Source organism: Oncorhynchus masou, chromosome 22, assembly GCF_036934945.1.
Source record: "Oncorhynchus masou masou isolate Uvic2021 chromosome 22, UVic_Omas_1.1, whole genome shotgun sequence".
Lineage (NCBI taxonomy): Eukaryota > Metazoa > Chordata > Actinopteri > Salmoniformes > Salmonidae > Oncorhynchus > Oncorhynchus masou.
Window position 1 is genome coordinate 56,374,336 of NC_088233.1, and position 21,183 is coordinate 56,395,518.

At 43.2% G+C, this 21,183-nt stretch overlaps 1 long non-coding RNA gene across 2 annotated transcripts; it reads right to left on the reverse strand.

The window, feature by feature from the left end:
- Window positions 1–4,780: 4,780 nt before the first annotated feature.
- LOC135508768 (uncharacterized) lies at window positions 4,781–7,239 on the reverse strand. 2 transcript variants are annotated; one of them, XR_010450857.1, is made up of 3 exons: window positions 6,626–7,239; window positions 6,303–6,338; window positions 4,781–5,809 (listed from the first exon to the last, which is right to left on the reverse strand). It is a non-coding gene; the product is annotated as an uncharacterized LOC135508768 (long non-coding RNA). The 2 variants fall into 2 exon arrangements; XR_010450858.1 differs by lacking the exon at window positions 6,303–6,338.
- Window positions 7,240–21,183: the final 13,944 nt, after the last annotated feature.

A 21,183-nucleotide genomic window follows, 5' to 3' on the forward strand; every position in this document is an offset into this window, starting at 1 on the left:
GACCTAGACATGGCGCTCCAGTACCGCTTGCTGTGCGGTAACCGAGAGAACAGTCTATGACTAGGGTGGCTGGAGTCTTCGACAATTTTTAGGTCTTACTCTGACACCGCCTGGTATAGAGGTCCTGGATGGCAGGAAGTTTGGCCCCAGTGATGTACTGGGCTGTACGCACTACCCTCTGTAGTGCCTTGCGGTCAGTGGCTGAGCAGTTGCCATACCAGGCAGTGATGCAACCCTCCAGGATGCTCTCAGTGGTGCAGCTGTATAACCTTTTGAGGATCTGAGGTCGATAGTCATTTTGGCAGGTTAGCTTAGTGTTCTTGGACACAGGGACTATGGTGGTTTTCTTGAAACATATTGTTATTACAGACTCAGACAGGGCGAGGTTGAAAATGCCAGTGAAGACACTTGCCAATTGTCCTGCGCATGCTCCGAGTACACACCCTGGTAATCTGCCTGGCCTTCTGAATATTGACCTGTTTAAAGGTCTTACTCACAATCGGCTGCGGAGAGCATGATCACACAGTCGTCCGGAACAGCTGATGCTCTCATGCATGTGTCAGTGTTACTTGCATCGAAGAGTGCATAGAAGTAATTTAGCTCATCTGGTAGGCTCGTTACACTTGGCAGTTTGAGGTTGTGCTTCCCTTTGTAGTCTGTAATAGTTTGCAAGCCCGGTCACATCCGACAAGCGTTAGAGCAGTGTAGTACGATTCAATCTTAGTCCTGTGTTGACGCTTTGCCTGTTTGATGGTTCATTGGGGGGCATAGCGGAATTTCTTATAAGCTTCTGGGTTAGAGTCCGGTTCCTTGAAAGCGGCAGCTCTACCCTTTAGATCTGTGCGGATATTGCCTGTAATCCATGGCTTCTGGTCGGGATATGTACGTACAGTCACTGTGGGGACGACGTCATCGCTGCACTTATTGATGAAGCCAGTGACTGATGTGGTGTACTCCTCAATGCCATCGGAAGAATCCCTGAACATATTCCAGTCTGTGCAACCAAAAGAGTCCCGTTGCTTAGCATCTGCTTCATCTGACCACTTTTTTATTGACCAAGTGACATAGGCCTAATGCCTGCACTCTGTTCACTAAAATGTTTTGAACTAAAACATATTCCGACCTACCACCCTTCAAACACATATCCCAACCAACCAAAATGATTTTAATTGCAAGATACTGTATCTGTCACGTGTGCTCCCTCTCTGGCCTCAAGGTCACCAGGCTGCTCGATAAGGCGCACACCTGTCACCATCATTACGTGCATTAGCGCATAATGACACTCACCAGGACTCCATCACCTCCTTGATTACCTGCCCAATATATGTCACTCCCCTTGGTTCCTTCCCCAGGCATCATTGTTTCTGTTCTTGTGTATCGGCGTACTGCCATGTGCTAGTATCGTGTTCTTGGTTTTGTTATTTTATTAAAACGTTTCACCTGCACCTGCTTCCGACTCACCGCCCAGTCATTGCAGTATCTAAGACTTTATACACTTTTCCCAAATGTATCATATCTGTAATAATTTTCAAATTATTTATCTGTATAAGAAACAAAACATAATTTCAATAGATATCCTTACATGGTATGTTATATACATCCTCCTATGTCTGATCGAAAATGGGCTAAATCCGACTCATAAAAGGTCCAGCTGCCAAATAATTTGACCTGTTCAGATGCCGAAAATCATTGTGCTTCTTCACATGCAGGTGACATATCTGAGCATACATTTGCACCATATTCAATAGTAGGCTATACAAGGCATGGAAAGGCAAACATTGTCATATTTAATCTAAGTTGCTATTTCCAAAGCACATCTCTGCAATTTCTGTTTAAAAATTCAGAATAGCAAATCCAGAGCTCCAATCACAATACATTTTCTGTAAAGATGCTAACATAGGCCAATCCTGGTAAAAAAAAGTGTTTTAGTTCAGAACATAAAAGTTGCACACCCTCAATATCCCTGCCTGTCCTGTTTGTTAAGCTGGATGGGTGTTGATTGGCTCTTTAGAGGCGGTCCCTTGCAGTCCAGACCCAACGTAGTCTGTGACACTGTACATAGACTTGAAATCACTAGCCACTTTAACAAATGGAACACTAGTCACTTTAATAATGTCCATATTTTGTATTACTCATGTCATATGTAAATACTGTATTCTATTCTAATGTATTTTAGTCGATGAGGCTCCGGCATTGCTTGTCCAAATATCTATATATTCTTAATTCCATTTCTTTACTTTAGATGTGTGTAAAGTTGTGAAATTGTTAGATATTACTTGTTAGGCACTGTTGGAGCTAGAAACATGCACTTCGTTACACCCGTAATAACATCTGCTAAACATGTTTATGTGAGCCAATAATGGCAGGGGAAAATGTCCACGTAGCAACCCCTGCGAAACGGTGATACAGTTGCCCAGTGGGAAGCCAATACAATATTATTTTATATAAAGTTGAGCTTTCTATCTATCTCTCCAGTCGGCACCCAGCTCCATACAACACCAGTGCACTAGCAGCACAATCAGCTACACAAAACGGTCTTGAGTGCCAACAAATCTGCCCAATTAGCAGATTTTCTTTCCATACACCCACTCCTTTCAACACCTCGACTCGCCAAAACTCCGATCTCCATATTGGGCAGTTACCCATACCAAAGATGGTGAATAAATGAAGATAGTTCACTCATGCGTTTTACCATTAAAAAAAGGTAACTTCCAGTCTACATATACAACAATGTATAAGTGTCTGTGTCTGGTCTTGTCTTCTTCGACTTTCATTGAACCAGACAAAAACTGACTGGAGTGTCTCGTTTCCTTTTCCATCTCTGATAGCAGGTATCACTGAATATGTAATTTTCCTGAATAATGTAGGTTGTTCCTTTGCTCAGTCAGTGGATTGCATATTTTGTCGCAATGGTCGCCGAGGCTCCGGACTGGGAACCCTCACAGGAGGCTCCGGACGGCAGACCGTCGCTGGAGGCTCCGGACCGCAGACCGTCGCTGGAGGCTCCGGACCGCGAAATGTCGCCGGAAGCTCCGGACTTGGAACTGTTGCCGGAAGCTCTGGACTGGGAACTGTCGCCGGAAGCTCTGGACTGGGAACTGTCGCCGGAAGCTCTGGACTGGGAACTGTCGCCGGAAGCTTGGTGCGTGGGGCCGGCACTGGTGGTACCGGTCTCGTGACACGCACCTCAGGACGAGCTCGAGGAGCACAGGACATACTGGACTGTGGAGGCGCACTGGAGGACTGATCGGTGGGACCGGTACAGGTGGCACCGGGCTGGTGACACACACCTCAGGGCGAGTGCGGGGAGGAGGCACAGGACGTACTGGACTGTGGAGGCGCACTGGATGCCTGATGCACGGGGCCGGCACTGGTGGTACCGGGCTGGTGACACGCACCTCAGGGCGAGTGCAGGGAGGAGGCACAAGACGTACTGAACTGTGGAGGCGCACTGGAGGCCTGATGCGTGGGACCGGTACAGGTGGCACCGGGCTGGTGACACGCACCTCAGGGCGAGTGCGGGGAGGAGGCACAGGATGCACTGGGCTGTGAAGGCGCACTGGGGATACAGCGCATAGAGCCGGCGCAGGGTATCCTGGACCGAGGAGGCACACTAGAGACCAGGCGCGCTAAGCCGGCACAACTCGTCCTGGACAGATACCCACTTTAGCACGACAAGTGCGAGGAGCTGGCACAGAACGTGCACAGTGCGTATCACCGCAAAACATGGTGCCTGACCGGTCACACGCTCCCCGCGGTGAGTATGGGGAGTTGGCTCTGGTTCACTCCCCTCAGCTTTCGCTGCCCACTCCTCGCTCAATCTGTCCCAATATTCCTCCTCGGTCTCTGACTCACCCCTCAGCATCGCCGACCACTCCGTGTGCCCACTCCCAAAAAACATTTTTGGGCTGTCTTTGGGGCTTGCGTCGTGGCCGCGAACCCCGGTGTCGTCGCTGTTGTTCCCTCGCTGCCTCTGCCTGCTTCCATGGCAGGCTTCTGTCTCCTGCCATAATCTCTTCCCACGTCCAGGATGTCCTCCTCTCCTGGATTTCCTCATGGGCACGGTGCTTGGTCCGTTGTGGTGGAATCTTCTGTCACGATCGTTAGAATAACTGGACCAAAACTCACAGCAAAACCAAAACAATAAATCTCAAAACGAAATGTGATGCTAACCATAGTGCTAACAGGCAACTATCCATAGACAAGATCCCACAAAGCACAAATGGGAAATGGCTGCCTAAATATGATCCCCAATCAGAGACATTGACAAACAGCCTGGTATGGTTCTCAATCAGAGGCAGCTGTCGATCGTTGTCTCTGATTGAGAATCATACTTAGGTAGCCTGTTTTCCCCATTTTGGTTGTGGGTGATTATTTTCTGTGTCTGTGTTTTCCACATGGAACTGTTTCGTTTTCATTTTGTGTAGTGTTCAGTTTTAATTAAAAATATGACGAACACTTACCACGCTGCGTATTGGTCCGATCCTTCTTACTCCTCCTCAGAAGAGGAGGACAAAAACCGTTACAGAATCACCCAACCCAACTCACGCCCTGACCAAACTAACACAAAGACATAATAACGGAACTAAGGTCAAAACGTGACAACTCTGTTACTTGTGATTTCTATCCTTTGTTTAGCAAGCCTATTTCAGAATTTAATTTAGTTAACACTATCTCAAATGGTGGCTCACAATGTTTAGAATTTTTGGTTTAGGTTGATGGAGTTAAGGTTCACAGCTAGCTAGCTAACATCAGCAATTGTGCGAATCTCTCTTCACCCACCATCTTCACCAACAACCACTCCTTACCCTCCTCCATACCATTGCATGCCTGTTTTTATCAATGATGTATAGAAACCCTGGATTGCTGATACTATGTATTGGCTATTGAGAGGCTTTGAAGAACTCTGCAGTAGGAGCAGTTCTCCATAGGAATGAATGGAATTCAACAGTATTTCAATTAAATGTTAAGGACAAAATTACATGTATTTAGTTGTGTTTTTTTGTGGGGACAGTAACATTAGTAATCTCTAAATATTATACTTTTTTATTTGTATGTTGAGCTCACATAATCTAATTTAAAAAGTATGCATTAAGGTGTCTGTAATAGAACACGTGGCAAAAACAAATGCTTTTTAAAGTGCAATATGTAACTTTTTGGGCGACCCGACCAAATTCACATAGAAATATGAGTTATAGATCTATCATTCTACTTTAAAGCATGTCTAATAAGCGGTAGATATGTTCTATCAACCAATCAAATGTATTTATAAAGTCCTTTTTACATCAGCAGATGTCACAAAGTGTTATACAGAAACCCAGCCTAAAACCCCAAACAACAAGCAAGGCAGATGTAGAAGCCCGGTGGTTAGGAAAAACTCCCTGGAAAGGCCAGAACCTAGGAAGAAACCTAGAGAGGAACCAGGCTCTGAGGGGTGGCCAGTCCTGTTCTGGCTGTGCCGGGTGGAGATTATAAGAGTACATGGCCATAAGGCCAGATTGTTCTTCAAGATGTTCAAACGTAAATAGATGACCAGCAGGGACAAATAATAATCACAGTGGTTGTAGAGGGTGCAACAGGAGTAAATGTCAGTTGGCTTTTCATAGCCGAGCAATCAGAGGTAGAGACAGCAGATGGGGTAGAGAGCGAGTCGAAAACAGCAGGTCTGGGACAAAGTAGCTTGTCCGGTGAACAGGTCAGGGTTCCATAGCTGCAGGCAGAGCAGTTGAAACTAGAGCAGCAGCACAACCAGGTGGCAATGGGGGCAGCAAGAAGTCATCAGGCCAGATAGTTCCAGGGCTCATGTCCTCTGGGAGGGGAGAGAGGGAGAATTAGAGGGAGCATTCTTAAATTCACACAGGACACCAGATAAGACAGGAGAATTACACCAGATATAACAGACTGACCCTAGGCCCCCAGCGCATAGACTATTGCAGAATAGATACTGGAGGCTGAGTCAGGGGTGGGTCGGGGGACACTGTGTCCCCATCCAACCGTACCCTCGGATAGGGCCAACCAGGCAGGATATAACCCCACCCACTTAGCCAAAGCACAGCTCCCACACCCCTAGAGGGATATCAACACACCACCAACTTACTACTGTAGTGACTCCCATTAATGTGATGACTGTTAATTAAGTATTTTTAATTGTTACTCAATTAAATTAATCATGTAACAACTAACTCATTAGGAATTTAGGGCACCACGGGAAAGGTTTTTTAACAAGTTACTATCTCCCGACTTAAACTCCAAAGATATCTATACATCTCTTCCATCAATAACAGTCAATTATTAATTATTACCTCAGTCTCATTCTGAACGTCGCGTAAGCCTTGGATCTGCAAGAATCCAAGCCCTTCTGAATATTCAGTACTACACAAATTGATTTAATAATTTATTGACTAACTAAATAATAACACAATACACATACATGAAATAAAAGTACCTAGGGGACAGAGAAGATATGACGGCTTGTTACACATATGGAGAGGGAGGGGTAGGTAAAGAGAGGGAGAGACAAAGAGAGACAACACTTTAATATATTTGAAAGCTACGCTCACAGAAATATGAATACTTAGCACCCTAACCACCGCTCATTCGGATTAGATATGCAATATATATTTACGCATAGCTGCTCCTGATCGCCGTCTATCTGTTGAAACCAATCGATCCATCTATGGGTAGTGGCTCGATGTAAGGCTCTGGTTGTCCACCAAAGGTCACAATGTCCTTCTTTGTTGAGCTTCTCTGGTAGTGGAGTGTTTGTTAGAACACATACTTCAGTTGTATCAATGGTTGTTTCTGGGGATTCTTCCTTCCCACCTTGTGTCTTTAGTCAAAGTTCTAGGACCACTTTTACATGCACAGCTGCAGACTGTGAATGTTTCTGGTCTCCTAGGTGATCTTCACTTGTGTTGAGGTTGAGAGCTTTAGAGTTTCTAACCATTTCAACGTGTACACCACCGTCTCACGTCTTTTGGTATCAATGGTTGATTATTCAGGGTTCAGCTCCCGACCACTTACACGCCAGTAGTAACCCAGCAATGTACAGGTCTCACCATTTTCCGTGGTGTAGCCACCGCTCCACGCTGTCTGGTCTTGTAGTTTTAACCATTTGGAACGTTTAGCTCGCGCTGTACATTGGCCGGTCTGTAGAGTTTAAATCATTTCGTAACGTTCAGCTCATGCTGTCGGTCAGGCTGGTCTGGATCTTAAATCTTAGTGAGTCCTTTAAAGCTCCGTCATGTTCCGTCATGCTGACACGAACTCTGAGCTCACTTGGGCGTGGCTACTGACTGCATAGTTTGTGAAAAACAATTCTCATTAGAAAACTAAAATCACATTTCTATCTTATCAAAAATACTCTGATACTTAATAATTTATTTTATACAACATTTAGATGTAATCTTGACATATAGAATGTGCTTCCTTCCTAACTTACAGTTACTTTGTTATACCATCCTTAATGACATCAAAATAATAAACAATGTGACAGGATTATTCTTTAGATCCCCCCCGGACCATTCTTAACATTCCTATCTTATAAATATTGTTCCAAAGTTCATTCTCTTGGAGAAAAAGGATTTTGGCAGCAAATGTCTCTGGAACAAAGAGGTTTCCGTCTTCTCATACTAGAGAGCCAGAGGGTGGTTTCTGCAAACTATTTATGACCAGCTGTTATGTCATAAAACCAGCCCAACTCACTGCTCTCCTCTCCTGTCAGCCATTGCCAGTTGATCTGGCACCTTTGAACCTCACCAAGGAGAGAGTCATGACACTACCCCGAGACTGAGTATAGCCCACCAAGATCTCATCCACCTCACGAGCCCTAAGGGAGCGTAAAACCGGACAGGAAGATCACGACTGTGACTCAACCCACTCAAGTGACGCATCCCTTCTAGGGACGGCATGGAAGAGCACTAGTAAGCCAGTGACCCAGCCCCCGTAATACGGTCAGAGGCAGAGAATCCCAGTGGAGAGAGGGGAGCCAGCCAGTAGAGACAGCAATGGCGGTTAGATGCTCCAGTGCCTTGCCGTTCACCTTCACACCCCTGGGCCAGACTACACTCAATCATAGGACCTACTGAAGAGATGAGTCTTCAGTAAAGACTTAAAGGTTGAGAGCGTCTGCGTCTCTCACATGGATAAACAGACCGTTCCATAAAAATTTAGCTCTATAGGAGAAAGCCCTGCCTCCAGCTTTTTGCTTAGAAATTCTAGGGACAATAAGGAGGCCTGAGTCTTGTGACAGTAGCATACTTGTAGGTGTGTACAGCAGGACTAAATTGGAGAGATAGGTAGGAGCTAGCCCATGTAATGCTTTATATGTCAGCAGTAAAACCTCAAAATCAGTCCTAGCCTTAACGGGAAGCCAGTGTAGAGAAGCAGCACTGGAGTAATATGATCAAATTTATTGGTTCTAGTCAAGATTCTAGCAGCCGTGTTTAGCACTAACTGAAATGTATTTAGAGCTTAATCTGGGTAGCCGGAGAGTAGAGCATTGCAGTAGTCTAATCTAGAAGTGACAAAAGCATGAATTAGCTTTTCTGCATCATTTTGTGGATGAAAAGTTTGATTTTTGCAAGGTTACAAAGACGGAAAAAGTCTGTCCTTGAAATATTCTTGATATGTTCATCAAAAGAGAGATCAGGGTCCAGAGTAATGCTGAGGGCCTTCACAGTGTTATTTGAGATGACTGTACAACCATCAAGATTAATTGTCATCCAACAGCAGGTATAGTGTAGAGTGTAGAGGTATAGTGTAGAGAGTCATTGTACCATCTTATTTAATCACAAACTGAAATTAGGCGAACTATTATAGTTTTAGCAACCAGGAAATGGCGGAGCGATTTCGTCATAGTGCAACTTTAATAAATACATTTCTATATTTTTTACAATGGTGGGGGAGTGCCAAAATGGATGCACGGCAGCTTCAACACAGCGCACCGAATTAGTAATCTAGTGGATGAAGCAAGGTTTTAACTGGATAACTTGTAACCACTGGGGTATAATAAGGAGATTTCGTCCAAGATGTCTAACCGGTGTACTCCGTCCTCAATACAGAATGGGCGGTGCCATAGCATTTTGATTGATGCGTATTATCATCAAATGGAAGAGGACAAAGATTTAGGCAGCTAACTAGGATGTTTGCTAGCTAGCTAGGAACTTGGAGGGTGAAGGAAGCGAGACAGTGGATGGTGGACAGTGGACACTCCTTTGCACACTCTTGGCATTCTCACAACCAGCTTCACGAGGAATGCTTTTCCAACAGTCTTGAAGGAGTTCCCACATATGCTGAACACTTGTTGGCTGCTTTTCCCATCACTTTGCAGTCCAACTCATCCAAATTCTACTGCAACCCTCATCCTCCACCCGTTCTGCCATGCACCTTCTGTTAAAGGGCCCCAAAGCACACACATCCCTGGGTCTCTCGTCTTTTCAGTTCGCCGCAGCTAGCGACTGGAACGAGCTGCAACAAACACTCAAACTGGACAGTTTTATCTCCATCTCTTCATTCAAAGACTCAATCATGGACACCCTTACTGACAGTTGTGGTTGCTTTGCATGATGCATTGTTGTCTCTGCCTTCTTGCCTTTTGTGCTGTTTGTGCCCAATAATGTTTGTAGCATGTTGTGTTGCTACCATGTTGTTGTCTTCGATCTCTCTTCATGTAGTGCTGTGTTGCCTCTTGTCATGATGTGTTTTGTCCTATATTTATATTTTATTTATTTTTAATCCCAGCCACTGTCCCCACAGGAGGCCTTTTGGTAGGACATCATTGTAAATAAGAATTTGTTCTTAACTGACTTGCCTAGTTAAATAAAAGTTAAATAAAAATAACAAAATGGGTTGAGGTAGGGTGATTATGGAGGCCAGGTCACCTTACACAGCCTGGAGGTGTGTTTTGGGTAATTGTTCTGTTGAAAAACAAACCAGATGGGATGGCGTATCACTGCAGAATGCTGTGGCAGCCATGCTGGTGCCTTGAATTCGAAATAAATCACAGACAGTGTCACCAGCAAAGCACACCCACACCATAACACCTTCTCCTTCACGCTTCAAGGTGGAACTACAGTTGCGTAGATCATCCATTCACCCACACCGCATCTCACAAAGACACAAGGGTTGGATCCAAAAATCTCCAATTTGGACTGTAGACCACAGGAAAGATTTCCACCGATTTAATGTCCATTGCTTGTGCTTCTTGACCCAATCAATTCTCTTCTTCTTATTGGTGTCCTTCAGTCGTGTTTTTTTGCAGCAATTTGACCATGAAGGCCTGATTCACAGTCTCCTCTGAACAGTTGATGTAGAGATGTGTCTGTTTCTTGAACTCTGAAGCATTTATTTGGGCTGCAATTTCTGAGGCTGGTAACTCTATTGAACTTGTTCTCTGCAGCAGAGGTAACTCTGGGTCTTCCTTTCCTGTGGCGGTCCTCAGGAGAGACAGTTTCATCATAGCACTTGATGGTTTTTACGACTGCAAATGTTCTTGAAATTTCCCGTATTGACGAAACTTAATGTCTTAAAGTAATGATGGACTGTAATTTCTCTTTGCTTATTTGAGCTGTTGCCATAATATGGACTTGGTATTTTACCAAATAGGGCTATCTTCTGTATACCCCCCTACCTTGTCACAACACAACTGATTGGCTCAAATGCATTAAGAAGGAAAGAAATTCCACAACATTTAACAAGGCACACCTGTTGATTGACATGCATTCCAGGTGACTACCTCATGAAGCTGGTTGAGAGAATGTCAAGCGTGTGAAAAGCTGTCATCAAGGCAAAGGGTGGCTACTTTGAAGAATCGCAAATACAAAATAATTGTTTATTTGTTTAACACTTTTTTGGTTGCTACATGATTCAATATGTGTTATTTTATAGTTTTGATGTCTTCACTATTATGCTACAATGTAGAAATAGTACAAATACAGAAAAACCCTTGAATGAGTAGGTGTTCTAATACTTTTGATGAAATGGACATCCTTATTGAACGAATTGCAATTCATAACATATTGTGTAAACTGCCACTTGTGTCAAGAACAGAGAGAATATATACTTTATTGTCCATTGGTTAGAATGGAAATTGTGTCTTCTGATTTTCCCAACACCCTGCAGTGCAGCACCCATGGGCAATGGCAGGAGATGGTACATAGGAGGCTCCCAGCTACCAGTTTAAATGCATAGGTTGATACGTTGATTATTTGAATCAGCTGTGTAGTGTTAGGAAAAAATAAGGCTTGATTGAGAAACAGGATTAGGAAACAGAGGTTGGAGAGGCAGACCAGCAGCTGGAGCAACGTAAAAATGGGAACTGAACTTAACTGGCAGCTGGAACACTGCTGGTCATTGATCCCATGGACCATCTCCAGCCATTGAGCAAGGCACCAAACCCCCCACAATTGCTCTCAATCCAGGGGCTAGGCACTGCTGCTGATCCTGTGTCAACTTGTGTGTATTTGTTGGTGTTGGGAAAGGGAGAAGACACATTTTCAATTCTAACCAATGGATTATAATGTTGTATTAAATTCCTATTTGGAGTCACCCACGTCTTTATGTAGCCAGGTGGTAAAAGGGACGTTTCTTTTTTTGCTGAGTTTATATGGACGGGCAATGTCAGAGCGGCATAAACTGAGACACAGTATATAGTATAGAACACAGTAAACTCAGCAAAAAAAGAAACGTCCCTTTTTAGGACCCTGTTTTTCAAAGATAATTCGAAAAAATCCAAATAACTTCAAAGATCTTCATTGTAAAGGGTTTAAACACGTTTCCCATGAACCATAAACAATTACTGAACATGCACCTGTGGAACGGTCATTAAGACACTAACAGCTTACAGACAGTAGGCAATTAAGGTCACAGTTATGAAAACTTAGGACACTAAAGAGGCCTTTCAACTGACTCTGAAAAACACCAAAAGAAAGATGCCCAGGGTCCCTGCTCATCTGCGTGAACGTGCCTTAGGCATGCTGCAAGGAGGCATGAGGACTACAGATGTGACCAGGGCAATAAATTGCAATGTCCGTACTGTGAGAAGCCGAAGACAGCGCTACAGGGAGACAGGACGAACAGCTGATCGTCCTCGCCGTGGCAGACCACGTGTAATACTTGCACAGGATCGGTACATCCGGACATCACACCTGCGGGACAGGTACAGGATGACAACTGCCCGAGTTACAAAAGGAACGCACAACCCCTCCATCAGTTCTCAGACTGTACGCAATAGGCTGAGAGAGGCTGGACTGAGTGCTTGTAGGCCTGGTGTAAGGCAGGTCCTCACCAGACATCACCGGCAACAACGTCGCCTATGGGCACAAACCCACCGTTGCTGGACCAGACAGGTCTGGCAAAAAGTGCTCTTCACTGATGAGTCGCGGTTTTGTCTCACCAGGGTTGATGGTCGGATTCACATTTATCATCGATGGAATGAGCGTTACACCGAGTTCTGTACTCTGGAGCGGGATCGATTTGGAGGTGGAGGGTCCGTCATGGTCTGGGGCGGTGTGTCACAGTATCATCGGATGGATCCTGTTGTCATTGCAGGCAATCTCAACACTGTGCGTTACATGAAGACATCTTCCTCCTCCCTCATGTGGTACCCTTCCTGCAGGCTCATCCTGACATGACCCTCCAGCATGACAATGCCACCAACCATTCTGCTCGTTCTGTGTGTAATTTCCTGCAAGACAGGAATGTCAGTGTTCTGCCATGGCTAGCAAAGAGCCCGGATCTCAATCCTATTGAACACGTCTGGGACCTGTTGGATCGGAGGGTGGGGGCTAGGGCCAATCCCCCCAAAAATGTCCGGAAACTTGCAGGTGCCTTGGTGGAAGAGTGGGATAACATCTCACAGCAAGAACTGGCAAATCTGGTACAGTCCATGAGGAGGAGATGCACTGCAGTACTTAATGCAGCTGGTGTCCATACCAGATACTGACTGTTACTTTTGATTTTTATCCCTCCCTTTGTTCAGAGACACATTATTCAATTTCTGTTAATCACATGTCTGTGGAACTTGTTCAGTTCATGTCTCAGTTGTTGAATATTTACACATGTTAAGTTTGCTGAAAATAACCGCAGTTGACAGTGAGAGGACATTTATGTTTTTGCTGAGTTTATATACATACAAGTGACATTATTTAAAGTGACTAGTGTTCCATTTAACTCTGTGTATGTAGGCTTCAGCCTTTCTGTGCTAGTGATGGCTATTTAACAGTCTGATGGCCTTGAGATAGAAGCTTTTTCACCTGGACAAAAGGAACACCTATGTGAGAATGCTATTCATTGACTACAGCTCAGCGTTCAATACCATAGTGCCCACAAAGCTAATCACTAAGCTAAGGACCCTGGGACTAAATACCCCCTCTGCAACTGGATCCTGGACGTCCTGATGGGCCGCCCCCTGCTGGTAACGGTAGACAACAACACATCTTCCACACTGATCCTCAACATGTGGGCCCCTCAGGGGTGCCTGCTTAGTCCCCTCAGATCCTCAAAAAGTAGGCTGTTCTATCTGCTACCGCACGGCAAGAGGTAGCAGAGCGCCAAGTCTAGGTCCAAAAGGCTCCTTTTAACAGCTTCTACCCCCAAGCCATAAGACTGATGAACAATTAATCAAATGGCCACCTGGACTATGTGCATTGACCCCCACCCCTTGTTTTAACACTGCTGCTACTCGCTGTTTATTATCTTTGCATAGTCACTTTACCCCTATATGTACAAATTACCTTGACTAAAGTGTACTCCCGCACACTGACTCTGTACCGGTACCCCCTGTACATAGCCTCATTATTATTTTTTAAATTATTTTTTTAATGTGTTACTTTATTATTCTCTTCTTTTATTTATTTAGTAAATATTTTCTGAACTATATTCTTAACTGCATTTTTGGTTAAGGGCTTGTAAGTAAGCATTTCACGCTAAAGCTACACCTATTGTATTCGGCGCATGTGACAATTACAATTTGATTGGGGGAGAGCGAGATGAATAAACTTATTAGGCCAACCTGTAATGATTGATAGACTGGAAAATTGTTCTTCAGAGGATTGGTGGAATGACCCACTATTTTCTTACTGTATCCATAAATGGAAAAAACATGGGTCACGCAAAACATGACAAGCTTTCCGTTTTGGTCAACATGCAGTTTATGACCAATATACTTTGTGTTGTATGGTACAGCATTAAGATTCCGTGCACCCTAATAAAACATTTTTTTTTTTTAAATCCTTTATCAAATACACTGGAAACCTGCTATGTTTTGGCATAGCCTTTTATCTATAATCAGAGGGATTCTTCACTTTCAGCTAGATCATTAACGTGCAGTTAATTATAATTATAGAAATATTCCATAAGCTTTTCTGACTTTTTCCACCATAAAAACAAACTGGTTGGTAAAGCGGCTCTGTTTCATTGTGCTACAGGTTTCTTGGCAAAGGAGTAGGGTAGAACCCTTAGAAGATAGAATCATTCTATGTTTAACCCTTCAAAGAGGGTTCTAGGTATCAGACTGTTAAACAGCCATCACTCTTTTATAATGGAAAAATTGATGTAATTAAATGTATCACTAGCCACTTTAAACAATGCCACTTTATATAATGTTTACATAGCCTACATTACTCATCTCATATGTATATACTGTACTTGATACCATCTACTGCATCTTGCCATCTTGATGTAATTAAATGTGTCACTAGGCACTTTAAACAATGCCACTTTATATAATGTTTTCATACCCTACATTACTCATCTCATATGTATATACTGTACTCGAAACCATCTACTGCATCTTGCCTATGCCGTTCTGTACCATCACTCATTCATATATTTGTATGTACATATTCGTATTCATTCCTTTACACTTGTGTGTATAAGGTAGTTGTGAAATTGTTCGGTTAGATTACTTGTTAGATATTACTGCATGGTCGGAACTAGAAGCACAAGCATTTCGCTACACCCGCATTAACAATTGATAACCATGTATATGTGACAAATAAAATTTGATTTGGGTTCTAGGTAGAACCTTTAACAGAGGGTTCTACATAGAACTCTTCATATACCTAGAACCATAAAGGGTTCTCCTACAGGGACAAGCCGAATAACCCTACATGGTTTTAGTTGGAACCCTTTTCTCTATTCGTGTATGTTTTGAGACTACATTGCTGGGTTTACCTGGCATCGTGCCTGATGATAGGGTTGACGCATAGATCTCAGCAGCCTTCCCACTCGACCGGCCGATGCAGCGACCCTTTCGAAGACAGATAGCCAGTCATGAACTTCCGTCCATATGTCGGTCCCGTCTGTTGATGAAAGAGATTAGCAAAGACTTAAGTAGAAGACGAGTAACTAAACGTCTGGTGAAAGTCATTGATGTTGTCTGGCAGCCTGGGATTGGTGCCAACAACAAAGCAACTTCCCCTAATGTATCCTGGAGAGAAAGAGAGAAACCATGTGGCAGTGGAGGGATCATTCAAATGATGTGAAAGGGATGCAGTATTCTAACAATCAGGTAACAAGTAAAATGCCTGATGTGGACACCAATTCAGAAGCAAACTATGTTAGGAGTCATCAGTAGGTAATACCACACAACATGAAAGAGACACCTTGAAAGCATCATGCACAACAGGAAGTGTAAAGAAGGTACTTTCCTGAAAAGATTGAGAAGAGAGGAGTGAGAAGAGAGTCTCAGCTGCAGTCCAAGCATTCTGATACAGTAGGTTCAGTTCAGTTGCCCCTTAAACAGGCCTGCAGATGCCTTCAACCACCCTAAATACAGTTGAAGTCGGAAGTTTACATACACCTTAGCCAAATACATTTAAACTCAGTTTTTCACAATTCCTGACATTTAATCCAAGTAAATATTCCCTGTTTTAGGTCAGTTAGGATCACCACTTTATTTTATGAATGTGAAATGTCAGAATAATAGTAGATCGAATGATTTATTTCAGCTTTTATTTCTTTCATCACATTCCCAGTGGGTCAGAAGTTAGCATACATTCAATTAGTATTTACTAGCATTGCCTTTAAATTGTTTAAGTTGGGTCAAGCATTTCAGGTAGCCTTCCGCAAGCTTCCCACAATAAGTTGGGTGAATTTTGCCACAACTTTGGAAGTATGCTTGGGGTCATTGTCCATTTGGAAGACCCATTTTCGAACAAGCTTTAACTTCCTAACTGATGTCTTGAGATGTTGCTTCAATAAATAATTATAATTTTCCTACCTCATAATGCCATCTATTTTGTGAAGTGCACCAGTCCCTCCTGCAGCAAAGCACCACCACAACATGATGCTGCCACCCCCGTGCTTCACGGTTAGAATGGTGTTCTTCGGCTTGCAAGCGTTCACCTTTTCCCTCCAAACATAACAATGTTCATTATGGCCAAACAGTTCTATTTTTGTTTCATCAGACCAGAGGACATTTCTCCAAAAAGTACGATCTTTGTCCCCATGTGCAGTTGCAAACCGTAGTCTGGCTTTTTTATGGCGGTTTTGGAGCAGTGGTTTCTTCCTTGCTGAGCAGCCTTTCAGGTTATGACGATATAGTACTCGATTTACTGTGGATATAGACACTTTTGTACTTTTTTCCTCCAGCATCTTCACAAGGTCCCTTGCTGTTGTTCTGGGATTGATGTGCACTTTTCGCACTGAAGTACGTTCATCTCTAGGAGACAGAAGGCGTCTCCTTCCTGAGCGGTATGATGGCTGCGTGATCCCATGGTGTTTATACTTGCGTACTATTGTTTGTACAGATGAACATTCAGGCGTTTGGAAATTGCTCCCAAGGATGAACCCGACTTGTGGAGGTCTACCAATTTTTTTCTGAGGTCTTGGCTGATTTCTTTTGATTTTTCCATGATGTCAAGCAAAGAGGCACTGAGTTTGAAGGTAGGCCTTGAAATATATCCACAGGTACACCTCCAGTTGACTCAAATGAGGTCAATTAGCCTTTCAGAAGCTTATAAAGCCATGACATCATTTTCTGGAATTTTCCAAGCTGTTTAAAGGCACAGTCAACTTAGTGTATGTAAAATTATGACCCCCAATTGTTGGAAAAATTACTTGTGTCATGCACAAAGTAGATGTTCTAACCAACTTGCCAAAACTATAGTTTGGTAACAAGAAAGGTGTGGAGTGGTTGAAAAACGAGTTTTAATGACTCCAACCTCAGTGTATGTAAACTGCCGACTTCAACTGTACATCTGAGTGAGTGAACTGTGAGGATGAGAGATAAATGTTGGCCATTCCATTTAAAAATAGTGTAATACTGTTCAAGAGTCAGATTGTCTCAGCACGGTAGTGTACAGCAGGGTTACAGAGATATGCCAACTTACAGTCATGGGTAGAGGCGTTTTACTTCTCATCAAGGTGTTGTAGGGGGAAGTACTGTAGGACCGTGAGAACTTCTGGACTGTGTGAATGGTACTTTGAATGAGAGAGTGTAGGGGGAATCAGTAGTCAAGTCATATCAGACTGCCTCTGTATCAATGATCATCAGCCCCCCTGAAAGGTGTTTAGTATAAATTCTGATAATTGTCATAGTATTTAATTTAGTATCCACAAACATTTTTACATTTAGCAGACACTCTTATCCAGAACAACTTACACTAGTGAGTGCATACATATGTGCTAGGAATTTAACCTACACCTCTGGCTTTGCAAGGCCATGCTCTACCAACTGAGCCACATAGAAAATGGATATGTGTGCAGCCCTAAGCATCTGCCTTACAATAAGCAGTAAAATTAGGTTTGTGAAATATACCCACATTAATAGAAGGCTGATACCCACACACACACACACACACACACAAAATTGAATGTGTTAGAAATTGCTATGCAAAGGGACAGTTAGCTATTTTATTTTATTTAACTAGGCATGACCGTTAAGAACAAATTCTTATTTACAATGATGGCCTACCCCGGACACTGGGCCAATTGTGCCCCGGCCTATGGGACTCCCAATCACGGCCGGTTGTGAAGCAGCTTGGATAGTTAACCATTTATAGTAACTGCAGTTCATTATTACTCAGTTAATAAGCATCAGCATCAGCCAGGCAGAAGATCTAGCTAAGCTAGCTACAGAAAGTAATGGAGAAATTAAAAAATGTATGCAGCAGGTACCTCTGGCCGGGCAGCTTCATCTTGTAGCAGGTTGAGGGACACACTTACTTCCCTAGCTACAACTAGCTAGCATGTGTATAGCCAGTAGCCAGTTATGTCTAGCTACCCTGCCTGCTAGCTAGTCAGTTAGCCAGCAGTAATGTTAGACAGCTAACCAGGCAGTGCAAGGCAACTTTATTCAGTTGTTGTTGAGTTTGTTCTATTGGCATGCTAACATCATGATAAGTTAAGCATCTTAGCTAACATTACTATTTTTATATTCCAGTCACACAAATGTCTAAACCTTTCTCTGTGCTGCAGACACTGCAGCTCAACCCAGACTGGAAACAAACATCCTGCTATGCACAGTGAACATTATATTAGGGGGTATGAAGAAAAGGAAACTGGGATAGAAATGTTATCATTTATTTTCTATTACTCGATGCCATTAATGAGAAAAACTAGTTGACATCTGATTTTCGTTCATAAAATGATGAATCCAAACCCTATAAAATGAGTCATTTTCAGGTTTTTCCACAATTTGATTTGCATGAAAATCAAACTGCCAAAGCATATACGGACCTGTGACTTATCCTGTTAGAGTTTTTGTGCTGAACCCACTGCCTTGTTTCTGGTGCCATGTGTATAGTCATGTAACAGGAGGGAGATTCCAATATGTGGGAAGAGTGCAGGAGGGCAAGGGACAGAGGATTGTGTAGTTTTGGTGGAAAAACATAGGGATTCCCATGTTGCCTGGGTTCGGAAGTTTCCAGTGCGAGAGAGGCATGTTGAGGTGGCCAGAGTAATGCAGGAGATGTCATATGCTGAGGCAGTGAAGATAGTAGAAGGAGGATGGGTCAAGGGTGAGGGATCCTGAGAGGATCCCTGTCAGTAGTAGATCTGTGCCAGCACAGAGGGATAGGCCAAGGAGTGATATATGCTTCAGTAAGGTTGGCTTCTTAGCTATGGTTATCACCTGTACTGCAGAAATGGAACATACAGTGTCTTGCGAAAGTATTCGGCCCCCTTGAACTTTGCGACCTTTTGCCACATTTCAGGCTTCAAACAAAGATATAAAACTGTATTTTTTTGTGAAGAATCAACAACAAGTGGGACACAATCATGAAGTGGAATGACATTTATTGGATATTTCAAACTTTTTTAACAAATCAAAAACTGAAAACTTGGGCGTGCAAAATTATTCAGCCCCCTTAAGTTAATACTTTGTAGCGCCACCTTTTGCTGCGATTACAGCTGTAAGTCGCTTGGGGTATGTCTCTATCAGTTTTGCACATCGAGAGACTGATATTTTTTCCCATTCCTCCTTGCAAAACAGCTCGAGCTCAGTGAGGTTGGATGGAGAGCATTTGTGAACAGCAGTTTTCAGTTCTTTCCACAGATTCTCCATTGGATTCAGGTCTGGACTTTGACTTGGCCATTCTAACACCTGGATATGTTTATTTTTGAACCATTCTATTGTAGATTTTGCTTTATGTTTTGGATCATTGTCTTGTTGGAAGACAAATCTCCATCCCAGTCTCAGGTCTTTTGCAGACTCCATCAGGTTTTCTTCCAGAATGGTCCTGTATTTGGCTCCATCCATCTTCCCATCAATTTTAACCATCTTCCCTGTCCCTGCTGAAGAAAAGCAGGCCCAAACCATGATGCTGCCACCACCATGTTTGACAGTGGGGATGAGCTGTGTTGCTTTTACGCCAAACATAACATTTTGCATTGTTGCCAAAAAGTTCAATTTTGGTTTCATCTGACCAGAGCACCTTCTTCCACATGTTTGGTGTGTCTCCCAGGTGGCTTGTGGCAAACTTTAAACGACACTTTTTATGGATATCTTTAAGAAATGGCTTTCTTCTTGCCACTCTTCCATAAAGGCCAGATTTGTGCAATATACGACTGATTGTTGTCCTATGCACAGAGTCTCCCACCTCAGCTGTAGATCTCTGCAGTTCATCCAGAGTGATCATAGGCCTCTTGGCTGCATCTCTGATCAGTTTTCTCCTTGTATGAGCTGAAAGTTTAGAGGGACGGCCAGGTCTTGGTAGATTTGCAGTGGTCTGATACTCCTTCCATTTCAATATTATCGCTTGCACAGTGCTCCTTGGGATGTTTAAAGCTTGGGAAATCTTTTTGTATCCAAATCCGGCTTTAAACTTCTTCACAACAATATCTCGGACCTGCCTGGTGTGTTCCTTGTTCTTCATGATGCTCTCTGCGCTTTTAACGGACCTCTGAGACTATCACAGTGCAGGTGCATTTATACTGAGACTTGATTACACACAGGTGGATTGTATTTATCATCATTAGTCATTTAGGTCAACATTGGATCATTCAGAGATCCTCACTGAACTTCTGGAGAGAGTTTGCTGCACTGAAAGTAAAGGGGCTGAATAATTTTGCACGCCCAATTTTTCAGTTTTTGATTTGTTAAAAAAGTTTGAAATATCCAATAAATGTCATTCCACTTCATGATTGTGTCCCACTTGTTGTTGATTCTTCACAAAAAAATACAGTTTTATATCTTTATGTTTGAAGCCTGAAATGTGGCAAAAGGTCGCAAAGTTCAAGGGGGCCGAATACTTTTGCAAGGCACTGTAAATCACAGAAAATCAATTTGTTGTGGCAGTTGCAGAGAAGTACTTGGGTGTACACGATTTGAATTCAGAAGCGTAACATGGTGTGTTGAGTGTCCTGTGTTCCCAGGCCGTTGGCATGGTGTAGGAGCAGGTAGAATCAAAGAAGTGGAGTGGGTTTTAGGGTAGGGTAGGGTAAGTCAAAAGGTTTTTTTTTTTAATGTACTTTCTAAAAATAAAAAGTGTAATGGTTTACACTCCAGTCCAGTTGGTGGGTGTAAAGCACCTTGCGATTGCCATCTGCTATTTAAAAACCAAAGAAGAAAAATAAGAAACTGTGCACCCTAGTCTTTGTTGAGCACATGACTCCATGTTTACAGATATTTTCACAAAGATTTTTATAACTAACCCAAGATAGACCAGAGTCTGTCGTTTCCAATGGTAGCACATGAATCATAATGAGCAGAACAAGCAAGGAGGTGGGCAGGGCTAATGA